The 6816-nt window shown below is 46.0% G+C and overlaps 1 protein-coding gene and 1 long non-coding RNA gene across 2 annotated transcripts in view; one reads left to right on the forward strand and one right to left on the reverse strand.

The window, feature by feature from the left end:
- Nucleotides 1-6816, reverse strand: part of LOC106936272 (ephrin type-A receptor 10-like) — a 91505-nt gene that overhangs the window by 77600 nt on the left and 7089 nt on the right. The window lies entirely within an intron of this gene.
- Nucleotides 3219-6810, forward strand: LOC106936273 (uncharacterized). The gene is made up of 3 exons (XR_001422094.1): nucleotides 3219-3877; nucleotides 3975-4128; nucleotides 5256-6810. It is a non-coding gene; the product is annotated as an uncharacterized LOC106936273 (long non-coding RNA).

Consider the following 6816-nt stretch of genomic DNA (forward strand, 5'->3'; position numbering starts at 1 on the left):
AGAGGAACAGGAAGAGGAACAGGAAGAAGAGGAACAGGAAGAGGAAGAAGAGGAACAGGAAGAGGAACAGGAAGAGGAAGAAGAGGAACAGGAAGAGGAACAGGAAGAGGAAGAAGAGGAGGAAGAGGAACAGGAAGAGGAACAGGAAGAGGAACAGGAAGAGGAGGAAGAGGAACAGGAACAGGAAGAGGAACAGGAAGAGGAAGAAGAGGAAGAAGAGGAACAGGAAGAGGAAGAAGAGGAGGAAGAGGAACAGGAAGAGGAAGAAGAGGAACAGGAAGAGGAAGAGGAACAGGAAGAGGAAGAAGAAGAGGAACAGGAAGAGGAAGAAGAGGAAGAAGAGGAAGAAGAGGAGGAAGAGGAACAGGAAGAGGAAGAGGAGGAAGAAGAGGAACAGGAACAGGAACAGGAAGAGGAAGAAGAGGAACAGGAAGAGGAAGAAGAGGAACAGGAAGAGGAACAGGAAGAGGAAGAAGAGGAACAGGAAGAGGAACAGGAAGAGGAACAGGAAGAGGAAGAAGAAGAGGAACAGGAAGAGGAAGAAGAGGAAGAAGAGTTTACTACTGTACAGCCTGTAAACACTGGACAGAGTCTCCTCCTGCCGACCCAAACCAAACCGACCAGAACCGACCTAGGATGCTAGGATTGATAATTCAGTTTATTTTGTAATTTCTGCCACTAGCAGAGTTTTGATTTGCTGATTGGATGGAAACGATCAATCTGATTGATTGATTGATTTTATTGGTTGTGAATAGAGCTGCTTTACTACCTACTTTATAATTTCTGTTTTGGTTTTAGACCCGGGGAGTCAGAGTGGAGCGAGTGTTTCAACAACGACTGAAACGATTAATCAGTAACTGAAATAATTGTTAACTAATTCAGTGATTGATTAATAGTTAACTGGGCTCTGAAAAATCCCGGTGACACAAACACAACGCCTCGGGAATCGTTTGCTCAGGAAAACTGCGATTCTTGAATCTGCCCCCCTTCAGCAGACAGTTCAGAAATAAAACTCAGAGTTTGAAGCCAGTTTGTCCATTTTTCAGAGAAACACACACACACACACACACACACACACACACACACACACACACACACACACACAGAGGCTGGTAATTCACTATTAATTCAAGGCACTTCATCGCTGAAACTCTGCCAACTTGAATTGTCTCACAGAGATGATGGACTGAAAGAAGAGGAAGAGAAGAGTTTCATGTGAAACGACATCACTTCCTCTGCATAAAATAACCTGAACACCGCGGTGATGTGACCAGCGATGCTGCGCTGACAACATGAACGTCCGCTCCGAAGAGCCCAGGAAAAATAAATCTGCTGCAAAGTCAGATTTAATAACCGGATCAAATTATGGAAAATCAGGAAACGCAGAAACAAAAAGTCCAGGAAACTAAATCAAAAGATCCAATAAGCTCTGATAAAACACAAGTTTATCCACCAACCCAAACACACACACACACACACACACACACACACACACACACACACACACACACACACACACACACACACACAGATAAAGCTGATTAACAAAGAATCCCAAGGTGCAGAAAAGTCTGCGATGCTGTTTGTGAGGCTACATGGTCAAAAATTAACAATTCCTGTCAGAGAAAAAGATGGAGGTTAAGTGTTATTCATGAATTTATGTCACAGATTAAACTAAATATTTAATGAGATTCTAAATATTTACAGCATCTGCTCCACCTCCAGCTGCTGTGGCTCTGAGTCAAACCAACCTGTTCCCCTCCTGGCCTGTGGGGGCGCTGCACCAAGAACCACTGAAGGAAACTCTGAAGACACTGAGAGCAACTTCCTTCTTCACCAGATGGAAACAAGATGGAGGCGTCAGATTTTAGCGGTTGGAGGATTTCTCTTTAGGCTAAAGACCAGGAGCCATTTCTGCTGCTGGTGCTAGGCTAGCACATTAGCTTTGGTTGTGTTTACCCAAAATCCCCTGCGCTGTAGTGCACTTCCTGCTTCTGGTCCACTTGGTGTTGACATATCAAACCAGAGTTGGACTGAACCGAAACCAGACGAGGTGTGGAGGACCAGAGAGGATCCGATTGTCTTAAGAAGTTTCTCAGGTTTCTGCGTCTGAGCTGCAGGTTTTTCTAGGTTCGTCTCCAACCCTCTGATTGGTTGTGCGTCTGTAGGAAAAGATGTTTATATAACCAGATCAGCTGACCGGCTCCTCTGTGGTTCTACATGTCGATGTTATTTTGTCGTTAAATGTCAGAGAATCGTTCAGAGGAACTGTTCAGCAGCTGCTTCTCTCTCCAGTCAGAATTAAACTCCAGATCCAAACTTGTTGTTTGGGGAGCGCCGTTCATGTTGCTTTGGTGATTGACAACCTCTGACTGCTCTCCCCATACGACTGATTAATCAGAATCGCTGCTCCCTGATTGGCCGGCTGACACACTGACACAGTGACTGACAGCAGGATAACCTGATTACCGGCGCGACCTGGCAGCCCGTCCAGGCTGCAGCGCCTCTGCTCTCTGATTGGCTGCCAGGCTAATTGACTTGCAAAGAGGAAGCAGCAATTAGAAGAGAAACAACAGGAGCGCTCCACCCGGCCGTCCTCCATGATGACTTTCTGATTGCAATCACGACCGCCGCATAAAGAGACGCACATAAACACACCGTCACCGTGGAAAACGCCGCCTGCGTTCAGCCTGTAGCAGCGATCTGATTGGCCGGAGCGAGAACAGGACATGAACACCGGCAGGAACGTTCAGCGCTACCGTAACGTCCAGACGTAACGTTCAAACTGCGATGCAGATAAAATATGACTTTTCACCAGCAGACAGCTCAGCGGTGAGTTCACCTCGAGACAAGAGGGAGAGAGTGACGAGTTCAAACCACTTCAGAGGGAAGGAGGAAGATGAAGATAGAGATCCAAAACTATTCCTGTTAATCGAGGTTCAACTAAAGGAAAACCTTTACAGAAAACTGTCGTCTGTCATAAATCTCTCTCATGTATAGTTCACCCTCCTGGCCACTTGGAGGAGACATTTTCAACTTTACGCTCAGTAAATGGCAGATGGAAGGCATCGATAAAATTCCTCTCCGAGTGTGAACCGGACCCAGTGGCGCAACTGCACATTATTCAGGTGGATGCGAAAACATGAACCCCCCCGAGGGAAGAAACTTCAGGGTGAAGGACCGACGCTGCATACCCACTTTTTGCGCCTCTGACCGGACCCTAACCCCCGAACCGGCTTCAATCCAGCTGACTTTGATCCATTCAATGTTCCGTGATTTCCAAACTCTGGCTGAAGTGGAGCTCGTAGTTCCAGCCTCCAGCAATTCATCCAGAGGTCAGGAGAAAAGATCATGTCCATAACCTCAGTGCGATTATTTAATTTTATTGTGATTATTCTGACTGCAGTCGGCGGTCTCAGAGGAAGTTACATGTAACATTAGAAAACAACCTTTCTATGTAAATATCATGGTAGATACCTGCAGCTTTTAGACGAGTGCGGTCTTTATGTGAAAAATTGTAAAGTGAGTGGGTGTGGCTCACATTCAATAGACCAGAAATTACCGTAAATGTTGTAGTAGCCTCGAAAGGACTCCTTAATAAAGCCTCAGCGTTTCCCTCCAAACCTCAGGAACCAATCACGGTCCAGCAGAGACAACCTCAGGAACCAATCACGGTCCAGCAGAGACAACCTCAGGAACCAATCACGGTCCAGCAGAGACAACCCAACGTCCAGGATGTTTTCTGACTTTCATCCACCATCTTGATTCTGCCCAAAGGTCTCCATAGAGAGGTTTGGTATCTACGGCGCCCCTGCTGACCAGATAACTCAGTAATTTGTCCACTTCAAGGACTGATGAGGAAGTCAGTAAATCAGAGGTTTGCTTCAGCTCTAATGGTTTGTTTATATTCCCCCTGCTGCCTCTGAGCCTCCAGATAAGCTGAGCGTTTCTCCATGTCGGCGTGTTAACTCCAGCAGGTCGTTACCGGCGCCGCTGACCTTCATCAGGACCATCACCATCACTCCATTTCCAGGAAGCCTCTCCGCAGGAGGCGTCGCTGCGGTCGGGACGCGTCGTAAAGCCGCGCCGCCGCGGGATTTATGGATTTATTCATCAGCTTCTGAAAAGGTCAGGCAATTTTCCAGGTCGCTGCCCAAACAAACCCACACAGAGGATCCGGACGATCCGGAGGATCCGGCCGACCGGAGGCCATGTTGGCAGGTGCGCACACACCACCAGCACGTGCGCGCCCACAGCTTAAGTACCGCGCACGTGCTAATGGTGCGGGGGAGAGTTTGTGTGATGCCGGTAGCTGTCTGCACGGCGGCTGCTGTGGTTAATGAGTTTGAAAGGTCAAACGCCTCTTCCTGAGATTAATGGGCTTCCCTGGTTTACGAGCCGCAGACCGACACGGATCCGACCGACACGCCGCGGCGTCAGGAGGCCCGCGGGCCGCCGGCGGACCGCCAGGGGCCGCAGGGTTGGTCATTACGTCATGTCAGCGTTTTGTTCTCACTGCGGCTCAGTACGTGACTAAAACTCTCCTTCTGTTGTTCTACAGCCATTAATAACTTTTTGTTGATGATTGTGTGAAGTTTATTTTTTTAGAAATGGGAAATTACATTTTAATTAGCATTAGATTAAAGCCAGGTGGCTAATTTCCATATGGCGTTTGATGTTTAATAATAATAATAATAATAATAATAATAACAAGCAGCCTCAGTACTGCACACTAAAACTCTTCATGAAGGAGAAAAGCAGGTAAATAAGCAGCTGATCTATAATGGTTCAATAATCCTGACTTTAAGTTGATAAGTGGAACAGATTTAACATTGACGAAGTATTTCCTTATCTGAAAAATAATAAAGTAAAACTTCATCAAATTCTCATTTATTTCTCATTTTAACATGTTTATATTGAAGTTCTGATAAAATTACTACTTTATTCTCTCAGTCTTCTGAATTTAAATCTAAATATTCTGGTGGAGTCGACCTGAATCCAAACAGAAGCTTTAAAACGTTTGGCTAACAAGATGGCCGCCCTGGGCGAGCTGACATCACCATGGAAACACATGAAAGCATTGGGGGGAAAAAATCCACATTTTCCTGAAATTAAATCATCAAAAACCAAAAATGTTATGAATAAATGAAAGTCCGTTTATAATCCGGCTTTAGGTCGACCTTCTGATCGGCTCCCGGTGAAAAATCAGGTCCATCAGTTATTGATTCCTTTAAAGAATCAGGTCTGTTTTCCAGGGTCCGCATCACTTTGTGGGCAGTACTGGGAGGACTGGGACCAGACTGGCTGAGGCTGAGAGGAAGGCCAACACGGTTAACCTTCGTGCTCCTCTTCCTCAGCTGCTCCCTGACACACGGAAACTGAGGGAGAAATGGGTCATGAAAGGTCAAACTGGGGCTTTAACTGGGAATAAAGATCTGGATGCAGTAAATAAAGAAACAAGAGGAAAAGGTCGGGAAGGCAGGAGGATTGGATCAGACTTCATCTGCTGCAGATCTAATCATCCAGAGTCGCAGAGAACAGCTTCTCTCTCTGAGGCGGCTGTTAGTGTCACAGGAACCAGACAAAACGTCTCTGTTTGGTTCCCATCATGCCCCCCGCATTAAAGCACTGACTGTTTACACCCAGAGCGCCGCGTCCTGCCAAACCCGCGCTCCACCCAAACAAACCGCCATTCATCACATTTACACCCCGAGGAGGCTGCCAGCAGCCGCTGCCTCCATCCGTCAGCAGGAAACCCAAACTCCAGGAACGCTTCGCTCCCTCCTGCTCCGACGTTCTGCACACAACCTTTGCAGAACCTTTGCAGAAACCCTGGAGGTGTTTGAAACCTGAACTTTCTACTGCAGCTTCAGAAATGTGGGCATATTCATCAGGTGATGAATATGCATCATCAGACGATGCCTCTGTGTCTCATTCGTATAAATAACCCAGCTGGAGAAACCGCAGAAACCAGACGAGCTTCAGATGAAACTAAAACATGGAAACTTCCTGTGTGAATGTGGAGATTATCCATCAACACACACACCTCTGATCTGACCTCTGCTGCACAGAAGGTCGTTTGTAGGTCACATGAGTCGGCCTCAGGCGCCGAGGTTCAGTCATCTGGGAAATCAGACAATACTCCACTCAACGTCACCAAATGATTATTTATGAAAACTCTGACGAAGTTGGAAATTTGATTAATAATTTTTGTTTGTTGTAAAGCAGATTTTGTTTCACTGTTTGCAGCAGTTCATCCACATTCCTCTGACACGCCTCCTGACCTGCATCGTCTCGGTTTAATAACTTATATTCTAACAAGATGTTTAAAAATAGTTCAGCTGATTTGTCTGCCTCCATGTCTAACAGGAAGTCGACACTGATTGGCTGACATCGGCTTTAGCTCTGTCTCCTGAAAAACGGCGATCAGTAGCAGAGACGTTTTTATTTGGATGAAAACTTTTCCATGTTTACGATATTTCTTAAAAACAACGTGTGGAAAATATTTGTTTTATAAAACAGATTTTGTGAATATTGCATCCATTTGTGCTCATTAGTGTTGCTCTGCCTGATGGTCAGCTCTCTTTCCCCGCCTTTCATTTCATCCTGTTTTCCTCTCCTCCATCCTTTCATTTCATCCTGTTTCCTCTCTTCCATCCTTTCATCTCATCCTGTTTCCTCTCTTCCATCTCTTCATTTCATCCTGTTTTCCTCTCTTCCATCTCTTCATTTCATCCTTTTTTCCTCTCTTCCATCCTTTCATTTCATCCTGTTTTCCTCTCTTCCATCTCTTCATCTCATCCTGTTTTCCTCTCC

Source organism: Poecilia latipinna, unplaced genomic scaffold (genome assembly GCF_001443285.1).
Source record: "Poecilia latipinna isolate Pla-1442-1.1 unplaced genomic scaffold, P_latipinna-1.0 Scaffold2110, whole genome shotgun sequence".
Taxonomy (NCBI): Eukaryota; Metazoa; Chordata; class Actinopteri; order Cyprinodontiformes; family Poeciliidae; genus Poecilia; species Poecilia latipinna.